The sequence below is a fragment of the Neoarius graeffei genome, chromosome 8 (genome assembly GCF_027579695.1).
Source record: "Neoarius graeffei isolate fNeoGra1 chromosome 8, fNeoGra1.pri, whole genome shotgun sequence".
Taxonomy (NCBI): Eukaryota; Metazoa; Chordata; class Actinopteri; order Siluriformes; family Ariidae; genus Neoarius; species Neoarius graeffei.
Window position 1 is genome coordinate 65,912,503 of NC_083576.1, and position 24,326 is coordinate 65,936,828.

Here is a 24,326-nt window from a genome sequence, read left to right on the forward strand (position 1 = left end):
CTGACTTGGAAGTACAAGAAAGTTATTTTGCAGGCTATTCTCTGGAAAGTTACGATGTTTTTGTAAAATATATGATTAAAATAGGATCCACATATACATAAAAACATTTTGAGTGATAAAAAATATCTAGGAAAATCCTTGTGACCATTCTGCTGGTATGTCAACCTATCTGAGGAACAGTGGCTGTGAGGTGAGAATACATCCTGGATGAGATGTCAGTCCATCACGCGCCACCAAGCACACACATCCATAATTTATCTTAGGCCAAGTTTACATTAGACCGTATCTGTCTCGTTTTCTTCGCGGATGCACTGTCCGTTTACATTAAAACGCCTGGAAACGCCGGGAAACGGGAATCCGTCAGGGTCCACGTATTCAATCCAGATCGTGTCTGGTCCGGTGCTGTGTAAACATTGAGAATACGCAGATACGCTGTGCTGAGCTCTAGCTGGCGTCGTCATTGGACAACGTCACTGTGACATCCACCTTCCTGATTCGCTGGCGTTGGTCATGTGACGCGACTGCTGAAAAACGGCGCGGACTTCCGCCTTGTATCACCTTTCATTAAAGAGTATAAAAGTATGAAAATACTGCAAATACTGATGCAAATACTGCCCATTGTGTAGTTATGATTGTCTTTAGGCTTGCCATCCTTCCACTTGCAAGTGGTAAGTGACGCGCATGCCCGACATGCACTGAGATCACACACACAGCGGCTCAGTCCCAAATCACTGCTCGTGCGCTATACTCGCGCGCTCTGTGAGCTGCGCAGGGCCGGAGTGCGCACCCTCCAGAGGGCACTCGCTGTTCAGGGCGGAGTGATTTGGAGCGCAGGATGCCTGCGGAGCTGAGCGTATCCGTGTATTGGCGTTGCTGTGTGCACGCAAATCGTGTATTGGTGTTGCTGTGTGCACACTAATTGTTTTAAAAACGTTAATCTGATGATCCGCTGATACGGTCTAATGTAAACCCCACCTTAGCCAACCCAGCCATCCATTATCTGTAGCCGCTTATCTTGTACAGAGTCACAGGCAAACTGGAGCCTATCCCAGCTGACTATGGGTGAGAGGCAGGATACCGGTACATCTTGGACAAGTCGTCAGGTCATCGCAGGGCTGATACACAGAGACAAACAACCATTCACACTCACATCTACGGTCAATTTAGAGCCACCAATTAGCCTAACATGCATATCTTTGGACTGTGGGGGAAACCGGAGCACCTGGAGGAAACCTATGCAGACACGGGGAGAACATGCAAACTCTACACAGAAAGGCCCTCGTCGGCCGCTGAGCTTGAACACAGGACCTTCTTGCTGTGAGGCAACAGTGCTAACCACTACACCACCATGCCGCCGCCAACCCATCTACTGGTTGTTTTGGGAGCTATGAAGTGGCAACACTATCTGGTGCATGATTGTTCTTCCCTCAAGCTAAAAACAAACAAACGCAATGGACATGGATCATAAATTTAATTAACCTGATTTTTTAATGAGGTACGAAAAATGGGAAAGGGACATCCACTGTCAGTGTGAGATGTTCTTAACGGGCCAAATTCTGAATTTTTATATACAGTTTTTTTGGCTGTAAATGACTGGGTGTTAATGGGGTAATATGGATGAAAGACAAGTAGGCGATAATTATGAAGTGCATTTACCGTATGTCTTCTGGTTCCCTGCGGTTGAGCCTTTAAAAAATGTTTGAAATCTGTAGGTTGACAATTCAAGCAGTTTAGGAATTAACAAAGAACAGCTGACTTAGAAATATGAAAGCTGTTAGTAATGCTGAGAGTCAAGCGCAGCTAATTTACCAGCTCAGCAGCAACACAGAATTGAAGGTTGCCTTAAGCAAACATTCCCAACAGGAGCAGTAAAAACTTGGAACTGTTGTGGATCAACCAGTGAAGGCCTTCCAAAACACCTACACGTCTCATCTCATTATCTCTAGCCGCCTTATCCTGTTCTACAGGGTCGCAGGCAAGCTGGAGCCTATCCCAGCTGACTACGGGCGAAAGGCGGGGTACACCCTGGACAAGTCGCCAGGTCATCACAGGGCTGACACACAGACACAGACAACCATTCACACACTCATTCAAACCTACGGTCAATTTAGAGTCACCAGTTAACCTAACCTGCATGTCTTTGGACTGTGGGGGAAACCGGAGCACCCGGAGGAAACCCACGCGGACACGGGGAGAACATGCAAACTCCGCATAGAAAGGCCCTCGCCGGCCACGGGGCTCGAACCCGGACCTTCTTGCTGTGAGGCGACAGCGCTAACCACTACACCACCATGCCGCCCCTACACTCACTCACCACTATTAAACTGCTGCATCCTGCACTGCTGTCTGCTCTGAACAACCCCTGAGCAGAAAAGAACCTGACAGACATGATGGTTGTCAAGCAGCTGGGAATCCTGCTCACAGTGACGCACAAACATTTGAAGATTTATGCTTAAGATGTTCATCCTTTTGGCTCAGGAAGGGTCAAGTATGCCAACCTCTCTGGCTTATGATAAGTTTCTGTCATGTGTAAATATGCCAATTTTGTGTTGTAGAGGCTCCCGATTACCCTCTAGATCTGCTACACTGTATTAGGGCTCGAAATTCGTATATTTTTTCACCAGCCAGCCGGACTAGTTACCTTCCAAAGTAACTAGCCAAACAGAAAATCAACTCGCCAAAATTTGTTCATGTATGAATTTTACTCAGGGGTGAAAGTCTCATCTTATCTCATTATCTCTAGCCGCTTTATCCTGTTCTACAGGGTCGCAGGCAAGCTGGAGCCTATCCCAGCTGACTACGGGCGAAAGGCGGGGTACACCCTGGACAAGTCGCCAGGTCATCACAGGGCTGACACATAGACACAGACAACCATTCACACTCACATTCACACCTACGGTCAATTTAGAGTCACCAGTTAACCTAACCTGCATGTTTTTGGACTGTGGGGGAAACCGGAGCACCCGGAGGAAACCCACGCGGACAGAACATGCAAACTCCGCACAGAAAGGCCCTCGCCGGCCACGGGGCTCGAACCCGGACCTTCTTGCTGTGAGGCATGCTGCCCAGGGGTAAAAGTAACTTTTATTTCTTGCCATTACTATTATTTTGAGTCATAGTGCGTGCGCACAGTGTGCACGCAGCGAGCACCGAAAAATACACCTAATTATTTATTATTGTCTACTTATCAAGCATTCACAAGGACTTCTTATCACTCAGTAGTACTAGTATAGTACTTTTTTTTTATCACACTATCACTCTTTCATCCATCTGTATCAGTTTTTGATTATAAATAAATCGCAAACACATCATTTCAACAACACAATCGTTTTAATAACATTTTTTTTAGCTGAACAGTTGAAGACTAACTTTTCATTTTGGACATTCTGTCTACTAAAACACTTTGGATACCAGCTGCACACGTTGGCGCAAGATGGTTAAGCAGTAGGCTATGCGCACTATCTTGCACATTGTCTGTCGAGTGAAACACGGAAGGAATTCACTTCAGACAGAATTCAGAGACAGGTCAGAACGAGTTATATGCAATGCATATTGAGGAAAACGTGATGCTTTTGGTAAAGTGACGTTAGCAGGTGTGTTGTTATGATGAAAGTGCGGTTTTTTTCAGAGACAGTATATTTTTCTTTCCGGTACGGCCAAATCTTTTAGTGGTACGCCGGACCGGCCAGGACCGGCTTACTTTCAGCCCTGATTTTACTTCTGTCAAAAATAACACAAAAGAGAGTAGTTACCATTGTTCATGACTAATGTGCATTTATTTCAAGAACCGGAGTATTTTGATACTGTTGTTCAGGGGCGTCGTAGTGGGGAGAAAAGGGGGACTGAGTTACCAGGGCCCCAAGTGGGGGGAGGGCCCTTGAGGAGTCTGTAATTTTATTTTCCTTTAAATATCAATACCATTTAAAGATCATAATATATGTTGCTAACTAATGTAAATATAATGTTTTGGGTAAATAAATCGTTTGATTAATGGATTGAATTGTGTGTCCTAGCCTACATATAGTGTCTGGGGACAGGCCCCCCCCCGCACGAAATGGTTTAGTCCGATTTCACCGGGCTTTTTAATTAGGTGCATTTAACGTAGCGTTCATTCTGCTGCTGAAGCAGCACTGCGCGTTGTAGGCTATCTGTGCTATGGAAGATGATGCACAAGAAAACAAAATCCGGTTTTCAGAAACAAAAAGAGAGGCAGGAAAGAGACAAGAAAAGAAATGAGGGAAAGCAACTGCTCACAAACTTCTTTCCCAAGAAAGGCGAGCCCAAATGTGAAAGCAAATAGCCTACATTAAATGAACACCCGTGGTTATAAATGCTTCAATACCACCGCGATTGTTAGTGCTAAAAACTGCACAACACAAAATTAGAAATAACAAGGTGCCTTTTTTGTTTACATTCCAATAGTATACTAATCGAAAATTAAATTAATATTTATTATTGGGGGCGGCACGGTGGTGTAGTGGTTAGCGCTGTCGCCTCACAGCAAGAAGGTCCTGGGTTCGAGCCCCGGGGCCGGCGAGGGCCTTTCTGTGTGGAGTTTGCATGTTCTCCCCGTGTCCGCGTGGGTTTCCTCCGGGTGCTCCGGTTTCCCCCACAGTCCAAAGGCATGCAGGTTAGGTTAACTGGTGACTCTAAATTGACCGTAGGTGTGAATGTGAGTGTGAATGGTTGTCTGTGTCTATGTGTCAGCCCTGTGATGACCTGGCGACTTGTCCAGGGTGTACCCCGCCTTTCGCCCGTAGTCAGCTGGGATAGGCTCCAGCTTGCCTGCGACCCTGTAGAAGGATAAAGCGGCTAGAGATAATGAGATGAGATGAGATTTATTATTGGGCCATAACATAATTAGGCTAATAGCCTAATTAAGTCTCAATGTCATAGGTGTTTGGTGACCTTTGGTGGCATTTACTGTTACAACTTTTAATCATTCTGCAAATAAAACAAAGATTCAGTGAAGTATTGTGTGATTAGGGTTTTTTATTCATTTAAGAGTTGTTAGATTCATGTGTGGCTACATAACTGACTGGACTGGTAGTACGGCCTTGTTGTTAGATACTTTCAGCATTGTTAACTGCTGAGCTTTTTTTGGGGAGGGGGGGCCCATGGCCACTGCTTGTGCATAGGGCCCAGAATTTGGTGCTACGCCCCTGCTGTTGTTAAATACATAAATGAGAACAACACAGAGCACCATAATACAATATCAACAAATAATAATATATTGGACTTTTTTCCCCGGTCTGCAGGTTGGGATGTCTGTAAACCAATCAGAATGCTCTTTGTCTAGCATGCGCTTCATGAACTGGCACACGCGCAGTCTCTCTCGCTCTCCCTCGTGCATTCCGTCATATGCGTGATGCAGACATTAATGTTTCGCGTGCACGCTCTTGCTCGCTTGCTCTAGATCAGGGGTATTTAACTAAAATTTGAGGAGGTCCAGTTGAAGCAAATCTCCTCAAGCAGAGGTCCGGGACATCATAATGTTTAATTTGCGGTGTGATTGTGATACAGAAGTAGCATAGTTTTATCATTTGAATTATCTGAATGAATGAACAGACAAAAATCAACAAAAATATAAGTTTAAATAATTTCAATTTCTTTTATTAACACTGAAACACAGGCTTAGATTGTATGGCTGCAGTTAAAAATAAATGCAAGAAAATAAATAAAAATGACTAAATTATGCATCATAAAACAAAAAGTGCTTCAGAAAAAATGGCAGCAGCTTGAGCTTCATTTTGATTTAACAATCTCAATAATCTCTTCAGCAAAATAATCTCAAAACACCTTAACTATTTCTCTTGCAGATTATCTTTCCCCCTTATATTCCACTTCCCCACTTTCTTTTCAGTGTGAAAATTGAGCTTTAGTTTGCCCTACCAGCATTTTAAATCTAGGCCTGAATGATGTCAGGGTCATTCTCATGCACATGCGCAGATGCTCATTGGTCAGCTTGGAACGATATTTTGTTTTTATTATGTTCATTGTAGAGAAGGCTGCCTCACAGCTGTATGTGGAGCCGAACATGGATTGATCATATTGGGCAATGAGACTGCGAATTTTCTGGGACCGGAGTTCAGACTTGGGAGGGTATGATTGATCAAATGCTTTGTGCTTTGTCTCGTAGTGGCGTTTGACATTGGCGCTTTTAATAAGTGCCACGGTTTCGGAACATATGAGACACACTGGTTTCGTGCTAGCAGTCGGAAGAATGAACATGTATGCGTCGGTCCATTCCGCCTTGAAAGTTCTGTTTTCGGTGTCTACTTTTCTCTTTTTTGAAAGCGCCATGGATTTTCTACCTTTTGTGACTTCCACTCACGTATTTTCTCCCTGTATCGTTAATTGTCTGCCTTTGTTGGTCATTCGTTTCAATCGCTTGTCGTTCTCCTTTCTCCTTCTCTCTTCCCTGTCTGTCTGTCTGCACAGTCTCGGTCTGTAGTTACAGCTCGCGCTGAATTCAGGCTAGAGATTTGATTGGCTATCTAGAATCATGTGGGTAGTACAACTCGCACACGATTGGTTTGTATGTTCCAATCCTTGCTCAGTACAGTGCTGTTTCAAAGTAGAGCCCTGCACTCCCGCGGGAGTCCCGCGGGACCCGACGCAAAGCAGTGCGGCGCGGGACAAATTTTGAAAGCTCATTGCGGGCGCGGGCGGGAGGGGGAGTGCACAATGCGGGCGCGAGCGGGAGAGATGATAAGCTGCAGTCCCGCTAACTAAAAACGTGTTTAAAATAAAATTTATAAATTATTAATTTACGTCTATCGTATATAATTTGTGCTGGATATTTTATTTGGCATTAATAAAAACATTTTAAGATGCCTAAATTTGCGGATGTGGTCTAATCTCGCGTACATTTCCGATTCCTTTCCACTCTTCTGTGTTTGAGATCTCCGATCATGGCAGAAGAGCAGAGCTCCTCTAGTTAAGCTCACAGTGCTTCAGAAGTAAGTGCTGCTTTAAAAAGAGGTACATTTACCGTTAAAAAGTCAAGAGTATTAGTCCTAAGTATTAAAAAGTATTAAAAAGTATTAAAAAGGACTGTGTATCGCACAAATGGTTCAATTTAAAGCTAGAAATAGACAGTGTATAATCTGAGGAGCTGGTTGTGGTTGCGCAGCACTTCATATGAGAGGAGAATGAAATTGCGGTTGGAATCATAACGCCACAGACTTGGAAGTGGGAGTGCGAGTGTGCAAAGCGAGAGCTGTCAATCAAAGCGAGAGCTGTCAATCATGAGCGCATGCTGCGCTCAACTTGGAATGTGTCAGCAGAATGTCAGAGTCTAAACAATAAACTTACAATAAATGAAGGATCGGTCAGTGGAGAGCTCAGCTAAGCTCAGCATGTTGAATTCCCCAAGCCAATGACAAGAACTTTCATAAGAAATAACGCGAACGTCTGCATCATGCGGGATTTGCGGGCGGGAGCGGGACAAAATATGGCAGGCGGGAGCGGGACTGAAAATCATAATTCTTTGCGGGGGCGGGCGGGAGCGGGACTGCACAATGCGGGAGCGGGACTGAAAATTCTGTCCCGCGCAGACCTCTATTTCAAAGCATAGCTGTGTCAGACAGGACAGGAGTAACGTAGCGACTTAAAATTGATTCGCCCGTCAAAATTAAAAATAATTTCATAATTTGTTAAACATAAGTCTGGGTCTGTAAGGGATGACGTTTAGGTCCGGACGCGGACCGCGGTCCGCCAGTTAAAGACCTCGGCTCTAGATTCCCGGAGATGTTCTTCAATTTGCGGGCATCAGGGAGCCACTATCAATATGCGGGAGACTTCCGGAACTTCCGGGAGACTTGGGATGTCTGTTATATGCATGTGCAGTAGTGAAAAAACCGACAGCCTGACCGTCCTGCCGATAAACACATCGATGAACACAGACATGGCACGCACTTAATATGTGGCGGCTTTAGTTGACGGTGTGTCTGAATCTTCGCTTCAGACACTACCATTCAAAAGTTTGGGGTCACTTTGAAATGTCCTTATTTTTGAAAGAAAAGCACTGTTCTTTTCAATGAAGATCACTTTAAACTAATCAGAAATACACTCTATACATTGCTAATGTGGTAAATGACTATTCTAGCTGCAAATGTCTGGTTTTTGGTGCAATATCTCCATAGGTGTATAGAGGCCCATTTCCAGCAACTCTCACTCCAGTGTTCTAATGGTACAATGTGTTTGCTCATTGCCTCAGAAGGCTAATGGATGATTAGAAAACCCTTGTACAATCATGTTAGCACAGCTGAAAACAGTTTAGCACTTTAGAGAAGCTATAAAACTGACCTTCCTTTGAGCAGATTGAGTTTCTGGAGCATCACATTTGTGGGGTCGATTAAATGCTCAAACTGGCCAGAAAAATGTCTTGACTATATTTTCTATTCATTTTACAACTTATGGTGATATAAAAGTGTGACTTTTCATGGAAAACACAAAATTGTCTGGGTGACCCCAAACTTTTGAACCGTAGTGTATATCTTTTTTATTTTCAACTAGCTAGCCGGGCTGGCTAGTGACAGGAATTACTCGCCAAATGACAAATTAAGTCGCCTCGGGCGACTGGACCACCGTGAATTTCGAGCCCTGCTGTATGTCTGGCTATACAAGCATAGCCCAGTTTTTGATTAGGAAAATGTATTAAATTTGAAGCCGTTTAAATTAGAACTTATACTGGTAAATATTTTCCTAATATAGCTTTACCTATGATTAATAATCTGGAAGAGAAAAAGAGGAAGTAATTGTGGGGTCTGTGAGCTCATTTATGACAAAGAGGGCAGATAGGACTTTTTTCTGAGTGTGTTTTTAAAAAAAAAGGCATATAATGCAGTATGAGCAGAAATTCAAAAAGACGTGATTGGCTGGCTTCACATGTTAAAGGAAGCATGTGTGAGCCTTCACCTTTTCTTGTTTGTAGCCTTGGTATGATGGGGAAAGCTGACTGGTGGGTGGGAATTGGGAGGTGACCAAATCGGGAAGAGGAAAAATAGATGTTCAATTTGTAGGATGACTGAGGCTACGTTTACACTAGACCGTATCTGTCTCGTTTTCTTCGCGGATGCACTGTCCGTTTACATTAACCCCCCTGAAAAAGCGGGGAAACGGGAATCCGCCAGCGTCCACGTATTCAATCTAGATCGTATCAGCTCCGGTGCTGTGTAAACATTGAGAATACGCGAATACGCTGTGCTGAGCTCTAGCTGGCGTCTCATTGGACAACGTCACTGTGACATCCACCTTCCTGATTCGCTGGCGTTGGTCATGTGACGCGACTGCTGAAAAACGGCGCAGACTTCCGCCTTGTATCACCTTTCATTAAAGAGTATAAAAGTATGAAAATACTGCAAATACTGATGCAAATACTGCCCATTGTGTAGTTATGATTGTCTTTAGGCTTGTCATCCTTCCACTTGCAAGTAATAAGTGATATGCGCTGGGATCTCACACACAGCGGCTCAGTCCCGAATCGTGGCTTGTTCACTTCACTCGCGCGCTCTGTGAGCTGCGCAGGGCCGGAGTGCGCACCCTCCAGAGGGCACTCGCTGTTCAGGGCGGAGTGATTTGGAGCGCAGGATGCCTGCGGAGCCGAGCGTATCCGCGTATTGGCGTTGCTGTGTGCACGGCTAACGGTTTTAGTGTAAACGCGAATCGTTTTAAGAACGTTAATCTGATGATCCGCTGATTCGACGTAATGTAAACGTAGCCTGAGTGTAGTGTTTTTGAATGTGAGGACATATTGGATGATCTTTGACAAATTCCAGTATTAATATCTGTGGTATAATACATCAGCTTTGACTTGTCATCTATTGAGGACTATCAGTTTGAAAAGCACAAGACTAAGAGACACACTGTACTTGCACGTTTGAAGAATAAAAGTGAGTTTTTAACTGTATTAATGAAACAATTTAATATATAGAAAAGCGGGCGGCACGGTGGTGTAGTGGTTAGCACTGTCACCTCACAGCAAGAAGGTCCTGGGTTCGAGCCCAGCAGCTGGTGAGGGCCTTTCTGTGTGGAGTTTGCATGTTCTCCCCGTGTCCGCGTGGATTTCCTCCGGGTGCTCCGGTTTCCCCCACAGTCCAAAGACATGCAGGTTAGGCTAATTGGGGGCTCTAAACTGACCATAAGTGTGAATGTGAGTGTGAATGGTTGTCTGTGTCTATGTGTTAGCCCTGCGATGACCTGGCGACTTGTCCAGGGTGTACCCCGCCTCTCGCCCATAATCAGCTGGGATAGGCTTCAGCTTGCCTACGACCCTGTAGGACAGGATAAGCTGCTACAGATAATGGATGGATGGATATAGAAAAGCCAGATATCCTACTCTGCATCACCAAAGCACACAGACCTGTCACTCAATCATCTCACAAACCTCCCTCTCCCATCACCAAATTTAATTGAAATTTATATTGGCGGGCGGCACGGTGGTGTAGTGGTTAGCACTGTCGCCTCACAGCAAGAAGGTCCGGGTTCGAGCCCCGTGGCCGGCGAGGGCCTTTCTGTGCGGAGTTTGCATGTTCTCCCCGTGTCCGCGTGGATTTCCTCCGGGTGCTCCGGTTTCCCCCACAGTCCAAAGACATGCAGGTTAGGTTAACTGGTGACTCTAAATTGACCGTAGGTGTGAATGTGAGTGTGAATGGTTGTCTGTGTCTATGTGTCAGCCCTGTGATGACCTGGTGACTTGTCCAGGGTGTACCCCGCCCCTCGCCCGTAGTCAGCTGGGATAGGCTCCAGCTTGCCTGCGACCCTGTAGAACAGGATAAAGCGACTAGAGATAATGAGATGAGATGAGATTTATATTGGCCGGCACCAATCAATTTGGACTGTAAAATAAGGAACATCGTGACGTTCCAGGATGCACTTATAAATTGTAGATTTGCACAAGCCAGCTTTGGAGAAGAGGTATAAATCAGTGGTCAGGTTCCCTATGTTTCATGCAGGCCCTGGAGGGCACAGGTACTCTGTTCCTGGGTTTGTTTTCTGTCCACAGCGAGAGCTCAGAACTGACAGCACCATGAGCATGTTTTTTCATCTCATATATACACTCATACCATGAGGCAGTAGAGTAAGCTCATATTGTCTCGCTACAGAATAGGATTGGACAGCTCACTGTTTTTTTTTATTTATGATGTAAGCAAAACTCAATAGATTTTTTTTTTTTTGAGAGAGGGGTTTTAAACTGAAGCACCCGTTTTGGAGGGGGACGAAATAAAGGAACATTTTAACAAGCATAAGCAGAAATTTTCTTGAGCTTAACTTAAAGCAAACAACTCAAGTTGAAATCAATATCACAATCCCAGTGTATTGAGTTAGCATGATTGTTTCCATTGATTTTCTTTTATATGTAGCTTTATTCCAACATTTGCATTTAATACAAGCTGTACATATAATCCAATTTTCTGAACATAAATACAAACGACTGTTAACTGAATACTTTTAATAATTTCACCCTGCTTGCTTCCTAACAAGTCTAAAGGCAAGATAAGCCCGTAAAATATGCCTAACACTCGACGTCAAGTGCATCCCATCATCCTGAGTTTATTAAATAAGAGCTGGAACAATGAGCTCAATAAAAATTTAATCAATAATAATTTATCTAAGTGTTTTGAAAATTCAGCATCCAACGTTTATGTCACAAATCATAAATTATGCCATTCAAATATGGCCTACTGAGAGCTGTGACTTTCTTCATGGGTGAACATGCAAAATGTGAGACAAATACTCTATAAGGCTTGGGAAAAAAAAAACATTCAAGACTAGCTTCATTAAATTATTCACCAGAACTATGTTGGAGTTTATTAGAGTGAAAGTATGAAGGCTGAAACACTAATCAGGAGAACCATTACCACAATGATAAGTGTAACAGTGCTGAAGCAGACACCTCAGCTTATGTTCTATCTTTTCTTTAACTTAAATGGCTAACAAGTGCCTGACTAGTCTAAAGTGCCTCTAGGTATGATTGGCATCCCAAGTGGGGTCTATTCCCACCTCATGCCCACTATTCCCAGGATTTACTGTGACCCTGATCAGGATTAAGCGCTCACTGAAGTTGAATAAAGAATCCCCCCGTCTTCTACACACAGCAATGTGGTAGCTTGCTACTATATTGAACTTCATACAGTCGCAAAGGAAGCCAGTTTTTAAAGTCTAAATAAATTCTGGCTTTTTGTCACTGGGAAGCTGTGTTGTTCATTTTGGCAGTTTTCTTTATTTTACACACACACACACACACACACACACACACACACACACACACACACACACACACACACACACTTTTTGATGTAGAATTTTCTACAGCACTTATACTAAATTCTGCAATGAAAGAATTCGTTGAAATGATCTCTTCTGTTGTAATGTGACTTTTTGCATTTTTTACATGTACAGACATTTTGCATTTGGGTTTGTTCTGTTTGTGTCAAGATGAGCAGCCGATCACAATGCTCAGATCTGCTCTCTGTGGGTTCCACAGTAATAGAACACTATCGCTGCAAAGACCACCTAGAGTCATTGTGCTGAACTAAACGAACAGTGGCACAGGCCTAATAGCAGCACTTTCTCTGCACTACAGACACACATTGCTCTGATCTTCTCCCAGATGTACTGTAATGCTGCTGGGCCATCACAACACTAATGAGCATGGAATAGGCTCTGATATCCAAACTTCACACATCCAGTGTCACCCTCTCTGGTGCTTTTATGTCCCAAAAAACATTTTAGAGTTTTTTTATATTCCTTTATTTATCTTATACTGTTCATCCCTTCAAAATTAAAAGGAACATTTCCAGATATGGGTGGCAGTGTTCACGTTCATTAATGCTTGGGACTGGGCACAATATTCTGCTAGTCTTATTCATTATTATAAGAAAGCTGTTTCAAATATATAATGACTTTCCTGTGAATTCAGACACGTTTGTTATTTAATCATACCTTAAGTCTGAAAGAGACACAAGTGTTTTTTTGTTTTTTTTTTAAATCTTGGAATCAGTAAACTCTTGTTCAACATTACACAAATGCTGCAAGTTGCCAGAAAAATAGAGTTTGCCTCTGTGTTATATATATATATATATATATATATATATATATATATATATATATATATATGTGTATATATATATATATATATATATATATATATATATATATATATATATATGTGTATATATATATATATATATATATATATATATATATATATATATATATATATATACTGAAATTTATATTTTTGATGTCTCACATCATGTTAAAAGCAAGGCCATGCAATTATCCATTAACTCATCCTTATATAATTGATTGTTGTAACGCAGTTGTAACAAACCAGATGCTCGCAAATTAAGAATAAACTCAAGGTTTTAATAGACACAGTGAGAGAAGACAATGTACAATAATCAGGCAATACCAGGAAATCCAACAAAGTAGTGAGGGCTAGACAAATCGAGGTCATGAAACAGGCAATAGTCCAAGAACCGGAAATCAGGAAAACACAGGCAAGATAAACACAGGGGCTAGGCAAATCGGAGTCGAGAAACAGGCGAAGATCGAGAAACTGGGAAGCAAGAGAAATGAGCAGATAAACACAAGGGCTAGGCAAAATGGGAAAAAAACGGAAGGCAAAATGGGTCATACACGGAAACGCTATCAGAAATATAAACGCTCAGTAGGCTCACGGAAATATGGAGACAATACTGTGCAATGAGCAAAACAAACAGAGAGGTATAAATACAGACATAAACAAAAAAGTACAGGTGATGACGATTAGAACTCAGGGGAGCCACTCCTAGGAAGTGGCTCGGGGTTGGCTGATGGAGTGCACGTGGTAGTGTCAGGTGTGTGAGTGGGATTGTGGGAAGTGGAGTCCAGAGTTTTAGGTGAGCCCGGGAGCGTGACAGTACCCCCCCAAGGAGTCCAAGGAAGCTGAGGGACGAGGGCGACCACGACGACCACCACCCACGCTGCCGGGAACACTCCTGAGCGAGCCATCAGAATTGCCATGGTGCTGGACAGAGGATCATCACCGTGGACGACCTCTGGGACCACTGCTGCGCAGACTGCCAGGAGGGCTGGACCCATGGCGCCTGGGACGGCCCCTAGGCCGAGGCATGGGCTTCTCTGGATGATGCTGATGGAACTCCTCCACCAACTCTGGATCCAGGATATCTTGTGCGGGAACCCAGCTACGCTCCTCGGGCCCATAGCCCTCCCAGTCCACAAGGTACTGCAGAGTCCCTCCTCTCCTTCTGGAGTCCAGCAACCGGTGGACAGCATACACCGGGGTACCCTCTGCGTCCACCGGAGGTGGGGGTGTGACATCGGGTGTGGCCTCGTCCAATGGACCTGGGACAACAGGTTTCAAGAGAGACGAATGAAAGGAGTTAGAAACACGGTAATGCACAGGCAGATCCAATTTGTATGTAACTTCATTGATTCGCTGGAGAATTTTGAACAGTCCTATGTATTTGGGTAATAACTTTCTACCGCCCTCAGGAAACCTGAAGTCCCGGGTCGACAGCCACACTCGGTCCCCAGGGAGATAGGTAGGGGTGTCCCCTCTATGGCAATCTGCCATCCTCTTGTGTCGGTGGAGGGCGTTCTCGATCTGCTGATGGGTCTGTTTCCAGACCTGCTCGCTCCGTTGCATCCAATTGTCCATGGCCAGGTTGTCAGAGGGCGTGGCCGACCATGGCATTAAGGGGGGTTGGTAACCCAGCATGCACTGAAAGGGTGTGAGGCCTGCGGCAGAGCTGATTAATGAGTTTTGGGATATTTCGGCCCAGGGCAAATAGTCCGACCAATCGGCTGGATTTTCATGACAATATAGTCTCAAAAACTTTCCCAGGTCCTGGTGAACCCTCTCACGTTGACCATTAGACTGGGGGTGGTAACCAGAAGTGAGGCTGACGTTAACCCCCAGTCTCTCAAAGAAAGCAGACTAGACATGTGAGGTGAATTGGGGCCCTCAATTGGACACGATATCTTCTGGGATACCAAATAGATGAAACACATGATTAAAAAGGGTTTCAGCTGTTTGAAAGGCTGTGGGTAGGCTAACGAAGGGAAAAAATCTAACTCCATGTGAGAACCTATCTACAATGGTCAGAATGACCATGTAATTCTGTGAGGGGGGCAGGTCAGTGACAAAGTCTACCGCTACATGTGGCCATGGACGAGAAGGGACAGGCAATGGCATGAGTTTACCGGCAGGGAGGGGTTTGGGTGTTTTACATTTAGAACACGTGGTGCATGAGGAGACAAACCTATGAATATCGGATAACATAATCTCCCACCAATATCTGCCATATAATAACTGGTGCGTATGTGTCTCACCAGGATGGCCAGATGACAGAGAGGAATGGGCCCAGGTAATTAACTTATCCCTGCATTTAGTGGGTACATATTCACTTCCTACAGGACAGGACTTCGGGACAGGAGTGACAGATAGTTCTTGGTTGATCTCCTCATCAATTTCCCATCTGACGGGGGCGACTAAAATAGATGGGGGTAGTACATTGACTGCCTCTGAGGAGGCTTCGGGACTGGGATATATAGGAGATAGAGCATCTGCTTTAGTATTACGGGAACCGGGGCAATAAGAGATGGAAAAATTGAATCAGGAAAAGAAGAGGGACCACCAGGCCTGACGAGGGTTAAGCTGTTTAGCTGACCATAAGTATTCTAGGTTTTTATGATCTGTTAACACGAGGAAGGGATGAGTCGCTCTCTCTAGCCAATGGCGCCACTCTTCAAAAGCTAATTTCATAGCCAGCAATTCTCTATCCCCAATACCGTAATTACGTTCGGCAGGGGTCAGTTTGTGGGAGTAGAAGGCAATGGGATGTAGTTTACAGGGGTCACCTATGCGCTGGGACAGCACTGCCCCAGTGCCTACCTCAGAGGCGTCCACCTCCACCACGAAAGGCTGAGTGGGATCAGGATGCTTCAGGATGGGGGCAGAGGTGAAGGCTACCTTGAGGGCTTCGAACACCTCCTGCGCCTGGGGGTTCCACAAGAGTCTCTTGGTCTTTCCCTTCAATAAGGTGGTAAGGGGAGCTGCGAGACTGCTGAAGTTATGAATGAATCAACGGTAGAAATTAGCAAACCCAAGAAATCGTTGGAGCTTTTTTATGGATGTAGGGACGGGCCAAGTTGTTACGGCTCTCACTTTCTCATTGTCCATAACGACACCTTCTGGACTGATGATATAACCTAAGAAGGAGGTAGAAGGGAGATGAAACTCACACTTCTCTCCTTTAACGAAAAACTGATTCTCAAGCAGACACGTGAGAACAGAACGGACATGACAAATATGGGTTTCAAGATTCGGGGAGTAGATCAAAATATCGTCAATGTATGCAATGACATATTTGCCAAGCATGTCCCGGAGTACATCATTAATGAAAGCCTGAAATACGGACGGGGCATTGCGCAACCCAAAGGGCATTACCAAATACTCGTAGTGCCCCCTAGTGGTGAGAAATGCTGTTTTCCATTCGTCACCTTCCTTTATACGGACTAGGTTATAAGCGCTTCTTAAATGAAGTTTCGTAAAGATATGTGCTCCACGAAGTTGTTCTAGCACTGCGGGAACTAAGGGCAATGGGTAGGAATAGGGTTTCGTGACTTGGTTTAACCCACGATAGTCAATGCAGGGCCTAAGTCTCCCGTCTTTCTTGCTGACAAAAAAGAACCCTGCAGCGGCGGGGGAAGTAGAAGGACGGATGAAACCCTGTTGTAAGGCCTCCTGAATATACTCTTCCATAGCTCTCTCCTCTTGCCTGAGTAAGTGGGTAAACCCTAGATTTAGGTGGGACTGCACCATCTAGTAACTCAATAGAACAGTCATATTCTCTATGAGGGGGAAGTTTGGTAGCATTCTTTTTACTAAACACTTCTAGCAAATCACTGTATTCGGGGGGCAAGGAAACTATGACATTGTCATTGGGGCTTTCTATATTGGTAGACGACATCAGAGCTGTGGGAAGCGTGAGACAATGATCATAACAGTAACTGGACCACAAGAGTATTTCCTTGTCATACCAAGATATGACGGGGTTATGTTTTCTGAGCCAAGACAAACCTAAAATAATTGCATACTCACAAGTGTTTAGTACAAAAAAAAAAATCTTTTCAGAATGCAAAGCACTGACAGTCATATTAATGGGTTTCATGACCCAGGTAACAAGTCCCTCTCCAACTGGATCCCCATCGACAGCCATCAGTCTCAGTGGTGACTCCAGTGGCTCCACGGGAATCTGGACTTGCTCCACCAGCTCGGTGTGGATAAAATCCCCCTCAGCTCCAGAATCAATTAGTGCTGAAAACACACAGACAGACGGGGGGTAGTTAACTGTCACAGGCAGGAAGAAGGACTTGGAGACCATCCCCTTAGTGGGTGCACTCACCACATTAGTGCGTGGAGCCTGCTTTCCCAGGGTCGGTGCCAAAGTGCTGCGTTGGCGGATTTGACAGTCACTTAGGAGGTGACCCGCAGCTCCGCAATAAAGACACAGTCCTTCGTGGAGACATTGTTGCCTCTCCTCTGCAGACAAATGGAAGGAGCCACACTGCATGGGCTCGGGGGTTTCTGGCTCCTTAGGAATCTGGGTCAGTGGTGGACATGGGCGACGAGGAGCCAGTGCAGCAGCTGGAGCCATAGGGGATCTACGCAGACCTCTCCCGTGCTTCAGTTGGTCCAGGCGAATGGCGAGGGAAATCAGCCTCTCTAGGGAAAGACCGTCGTCCTTGCATGCCATCTCTGCTAGTATGTCAGGGTCCAAACCATTGCGAAATGTTACCAGTAACGCCAGCTCATTCCAACCACTCCCAGCCGCAAGAGTGTAAAATTCCAAGGCGTAGTCCGACACTGAGCGATTACCCTGACGTAAATGGGTGAGTAATTCCCCTTGAGAGTGACCCTAATTGGCATGATTGAAAACAGCATTGAATTCTTTAACGAAATTGTCATAAGTGTCGAACTGGACAATGGGCCAAACGGCGGTAGCCCAATCTAAAGCCTTGCCCATAAGGCAAGAAATGGGGGGGGGAGCAGCCTGGTTAGTGATCAAAAGCGCGCTGGGGAGGCTGAGTCATTGGAGTTGGGTTGTGATTTCTTTCATGCTTTTGGCGATCTGTACTAACTGTTTTTGCTGCTCACCCTGCTGCTGAGTAAGGTTCTGGATGGACCGCGTCACGGAGTCGAAATGCTGGTGATGTTGTCCAAGCATCTGTCCTTGACTGCTAAGCGCCACCTGTAGCTCCATGTAATCCGCCGTCTGCATGTCGGCACAGTATTCTGTAATGCAGCTGCAACAAACCAGACGCTCGCAGATTAAGAATAAGCTCAAGGTTTTAATAGACACAGTGAGAGAAGACAATGTACAATAATCAGGCCAGGTCAATACCGGGAAATCCAACAAAGTAGTGAGGGCTAGACAAATCGAAGGTCATGAAATGGGCAATAGTCCAAGAACCGGAAATCAGGAAAACACAGGCAAGATAAACACAGGGGCTAGGCAAATTGGAGTCGAGAAACAGCCGAAGATCGAGAAACTGAGAAGCGAGAGAAACGAGCAGATAAACACAAGGGCTAGGCAAAATGGGAAAAAAACGGAAGGCAAAATGAGTCATACATGGAAACACAATCAGAAATATAAATGCTCAGTGGGCTCATGGAAATGTGGACACAATACTGTGCACTGAACAAAACAAACAGAGAGGTATAAATACAGACATAACAAAAAGGTACAGGTGATGACGATTAGAACTCAGGGGAGCCACTCCTAGGAAGTGGCTCGGGGTTGGCTGATGGCGTGCACGTGGTAGTGTCAGGTGTGTGAATGGGATTGTGGGACGTGGAGTCCAGAGTGTTAGGTGAGCCCGGGAGCATGACAATTGTATTCTTTATTCAACTTCAGTGAGCACTTAATCCTGATCAGGGTCATAGTGAATCCTGGGAATAGTGGGCATGAGGTGGGAATAGACCCCACTTGGGATGCCAATCATACCTAGAGGCACTTTAGACTAATCAGTCCACCTACTGGCATGATTTTGTGATGTGGAAAAAAAACAGAACTCCTGAGGAAAAGGGTCAGGATTGAATCCCCACTGGAAAAAAAAGTAAATGTATTTACAGTGTCTTGCAAAAGTATTCATCCCCTTTGGTGTTTGTTCTGTTTTGTTGCATTACAAGTAGATTTTTGGGGGGTTAGCACCATTTGATTTACACAACATGTGTACCACTTTAAAGGTGCAAATTGGGGTGTTTTTTTTAAATTGTGACACAGCCAATAATTAAGATGGAAAAAAAACAGAAAACTGGAGTGTGCATAGGTATTCACCCCTCAAAGTCAATACTTTGTAGAGCCACCTTTTGTTGCAATTACAGCTGCAAGTCTCTTGGAGTATGTCTCTATTAGCTTAGCACATCTAGCCACTGGGATTTTTGCCCATTCCTCAAGGCAAAACTACTCCAACTCCTTCAAGTTAGATGGGTTGTTTTGGTGTACAGCAATCTTCAAGATATGCCACAGATTCTCAATTGGATTGAGGTCTGGACTTTGACTAGGCATTAATAAGACATTGATAAATTGATAATTGATAAGACATTTTAATGTTTCCCTTTAAACCACTCCAGTGTATGTTTAATAGTATATCTAGAGTCATTGTCCTGCTGGAATGTGAACCTTCGTCCCAGTCTCAAACCTCTGGCTGACTCAAACAGGTTTTCCTCCAGAATTGCTCTGTATTTAGTGCCATCCATCTTTCCTTCAATCCTGACCAGTTTTCCTGTCCCTGCAGATGAAAAACATCCCCACAGCATGATGCTGCCACCACCATACTTCACTGTAGGAATGGTGTTCTCATAGTGATAGGAAGTCTTGGCTTTGTGCCACACATGGCACTTCCCATGATAGCCAAAATGTTCAATTTTAGTCTCATCTGACCAGAGAATCTTCTTCCATGTGTCTGGGGAGTCTGCCACATGCTGTTGGGCAAACTCCACACGTGATTTCTTATTTTTTTCTTGAAGGAATGGCTTTTTTCTGGCCACTCTTCCATAAAGCCCCACTCTGTGGAGTGTACAGCTTAAAGTGGCCCTATGGACAGATACTCCCATCTCTGCTGTGGATCTTTGCAGCTCCTTCAGTGTTATCTTTGGTGTCTTTGTTGCATCTCTGATTAATGCTCTCCTTGCCTGGTCTGTGACTTCTGATGGGCGGCCTTCTTTTGTCAGGTTTGTAGTGGTGCTATATTCTTTCCATTTTGTTATGATGGATTTAATAATAATAATAATAATAATAATAATAATAATAATAATAATAAAAAACTTTATTTGCCAGGTATGTGAACACACGAGGAATTTGACTCCGGTTTCACTTAGCTCTCTTAGTACAAACAGATAAAAAGCGTAGAAAAAAGCAAAAAGCTATGTACATGTAGAAGGGTAAATATATGTATAGACGGCATAGTGCAAGGATGAATTAGTAAATATAAATATACAGTGTGCACAGAATGATGGTATGAGCGTGCAGATATTTCACAGCTGATGTTACTAATATTTGAGTCCGGTTTTAGCTGTTCATCACAGAGACAGCCTGAGGGAAAAAACTGTTCTTGTGTCTGGTTGTTTTTGCGTACAGTGTTCTGTAGCGTCTCCCAGAGGGGAGAAGTTTAAACAGTTTGTGACCAGGGTGTGATGGGTCTGCAGAGATGTTACCTGCCCGTTTCCTGACTCTGGACAGGTACAGGTCTTGGATGGAGGGCAGGCTGACACCAATAATTTTCTCTGCAGACCTTATTGTCTGTTGCAGTCTGTTCTTGTCCTGTTTGGTGACCGGTCCAAACAGTGCTCTGTGGGATATTCAAAGTTTGGGATATTTTTTATAACCCAACCCTGATCTATACTTCTCCACAACTTTGTCTCTGACCTGTTTGGAGGCTCCTTGGTTTTCATGTTGCTTGTTTAGTAGTGTTGCAGAGTCAGGGTCCTTCCAGAACAGGTTGATTTATACAGACATCATGTGACAGATCATGTGACACTTTGATTACACACAGGTGGATCTTAATCAACTAATTATGTGACTTATGAAGTGAACTGGTCAGACCAGCTCTTACTTAGGGGTTTCATACGAAAGGGGGTGAATACCTATGCACACTCCAGATTTCTATTTTTTCATCTTATTTATTGTTTGTGTCACAAAACAAACCCCTCAATTTGCACCTTTAAAGTGGTAGGCATGTTGTGTAAATCAAATGGTACTAACTCCCCAAAATCCATTTAATTCCAGTGTGTAATGCATGGGCGTCGCCACCATTGAATGTGAAGGGGACATGTCCCCCTCACATTTCATAATTCTTCGTTTGGACCCCCCCACATTTAACATAAAATATGAGTTCACCCAGGGCCGTTTCTATTGCTTCGTGAAAGAATCCATTCCACTTGATCGATAAGAGAAAACACAGAGCACTGAAAATCCACTCCGGGTTTTCCGGGCATTACCTACAACAGCTCACCGCGCGCGAGTGAAGTGAATCTCAGCGCGAGCACAGAAATGTTGGTGCAGCTGCTGGAAAGTGGAGGAGGTGACGTCAGCCCCATTGCAACCTCACAATGTCTAGCTTTTGCTAAAACCTTATTCTTTTGTTATATGCCCTCAAAATTAACCCTAGGACAGGTTAAATTAATATTCAACTAAACAGTGAAATAAGCTTAGCCTAATGGGGTATTCTTGGTTGATGATGAATTGTTTGCAGTATTTGCTCCTCCCCAGACACAATGGACATAAGGACATTCTTTACAAAGAAGCGGAAAGTCAGTCAAAATTTCCCCACAGGACAGGGTTTTTTGTCCCAATGGAAATGTTAGTGCAGTTAGCTGGCTAGTCAATGTTAGGAGATGTATCAGCTAGCTTAACGTTAGCTATCATTTAATTCAAACCCAGTAGGCCTGCCTTACTGTAATGCCAAGAATGAGGTCAAGTCTGCTCTGATGATATTTATTGATTCCTTGTTTTGTCTGGTCTTTGCCAGTTTTCTGGAAAGTAAGATGGGAAATCAGTGTATGGGGAAGGAATAGTAGAGAGGAAAGCGATGGAGAGAGATGGAAGTTATTCCAGGTGGATTGTGAAGGAAAGGGGGATAAAAGTTATGAAGTGGTAGAAATTGTGGTGGCACCAATATAAGAAGGAGTTATATCTATAAATCTATTTGTTATACTAATCTGTAAATGCTACTGTAGTACCACCGTTGCATGTAGGTTGACAAAACTGCACTTGTTCATTGTGTGAAGTTGTCTCTTATGTGTCATTGCTTGACCCAGTGTAATTTTGTGTTATGAAGACTGCATGATGCCATGCCATTTTTGTTATGAGTATCACTAAATCGGAAAAAAGTAAAATGCACCCACTAAAGCCACTGTTGGTGGTGAACAAAATTGCACCTGTTCATTGTGTGAAGTTATTTTTTATGCGTCACCGTTGCTTGACACAGTGTGATTTTGTGTTATGAAGTTTGCATGATGCCATGTCATGCCTGCTCATTGTGTGAGATTATGAATATTCTTATTTTTAAACATACAGTTGAGTGTCACTATTGCTTGGCCCAGTGGCATGTTGTGTTACATCTAAAACTAAATAGAAAACACAAAATAAAAAGTAAAATGCACCCATAAAGTCATTGTTGGTGAGAAATTGTGTCACATTCATCTCATTATCTTAGGCGTAGCGGTGGGTTTAAAAACAGGCTGATGAATATATGGACTAGTTGAATGAAGACTTATTGTTGAGTCTCTAAAATAGTCATTGAATTAAGTGACTTTTGTAGGTAAAATTAGGTGTTTAACAACCTGTTAAAAATACACCAGAATGCAGGAAATGGCATCTAATTAATTAAAAATTTTCTGGCGGAGGACCCCCCGCCAGGGTGTCCCCCCCACATTAAAAATGCTTCTGACGCCCCGGAGTCATGTAACAAAACAGGACAAACACCAAGGGGAATGAATACTTTTGCAAGACACTGTATATAATTCAAATGTATACACTGGTTCCATATGACTGAACTGAGTTACTTTAACACAATTTATTTTCATACATGCAGCATGATTTGATTATGGATTTTTGAAGCCCCGAATAAAATCAAACTTCACACTCTCACCAGATCGATCCCAGGCTGCTGGAGTTTGGCATTTACATTACAACTGCCCTATTCTACTGTAAATGTTTGAGCCAGTTTAATTTGATACTACAGTTATAGGTCCCCGTTAATGCTGCTGTCCTGATGAGCTTTCATAATGCAATTGGTTTGTGTTAGTACGACATGAATCGATCATGCTCACTCTACTTAATTTATCCATCTATCCATTACCTGTAGCCGCTTATCCTGTTCTACAGGGTCGCAGGCAAGCTGGAGCCTACCCAGCTGACTATGGGCGAAAGGCGGGGTACACCCTGGACAAGTCGCCAGGTCAACCATTCACACTCACATTCACACCTACGGTCAATTAGAGCCACTAATTAACCTAACCTGCATGTCTTTGGACTGTGGGGGAAACCGGAGCACCCGGAGGAAACCCACGCAGACATGGGGAGAACATGCAAACTCCACACAGAAAGGCCCTCGCTGGCCCCGGGGCTCGAACCCAGGACCTTCTTGCTGTGAGGCGACAGTGCTAACCACTACACCACCATGCCGCCCTCTACTTAATTTAATCTAGCAATTAGAAATGTGTTTACGTTTAGTATAAGCAATGAAAGCACGTTTGGTAAGAAATGTAATATTTTTATGCAAACTATAACATAATATTTTCTCTTAAATCTGATCATATTTCATTTTCTTCATGCAGGACCCTGGAGCTGTGAGGAAGCAGTGCTATCAATTGTACCACCATGCCAACTTATCCTAATTTTATTTAATAATTTTTACTGTAATTATGATGAAAGACAATGAAGCTTAGATTTACAAAGCTCTTAGAGAAATGACCTAAAGGCAATGTGATTTAAAGGAAAAGGCAACTTTTGTACAAAATCACCACAAATAGATAGATAAATATATAAGGTAATCGATCATGGAATTTATAGAGAAAGAACAGACCGCATAACAGTATCTTTTAACTTTTAATAATATGGGCTTGCGCTGAGCTCAGCGAAGATGCGTTCCGCCATATTGATCTACTGCGTGACGTCATGCGGCCCACCACTGAAAAGAACTCTTCAGTGCTTCATGGTAATAAGGTAAAAAACCAGTACAATCGCTTCTTCAAAGTTTCACCAAATGGTTTTATTTATGCAACTTAAAGCTCATAATACTGTATA

At 43.8% G+C, this 24,326-nt stretch overlaps 1 protein-coding gene across 1 annotated transcript in view; it reads right to left on the reverse strand.

Moving 5' to 3' along the window:
* Window positions 1-24,326, reverse strand: part of htr4 (5-hydroxytryptamine receptor 4) — a 220,921-nt gene that overhangs the window by 180,208 nt on the left and 16,387 nt on the right. The gene's annotated exons all lie outside the window — the stretch shown is intronic.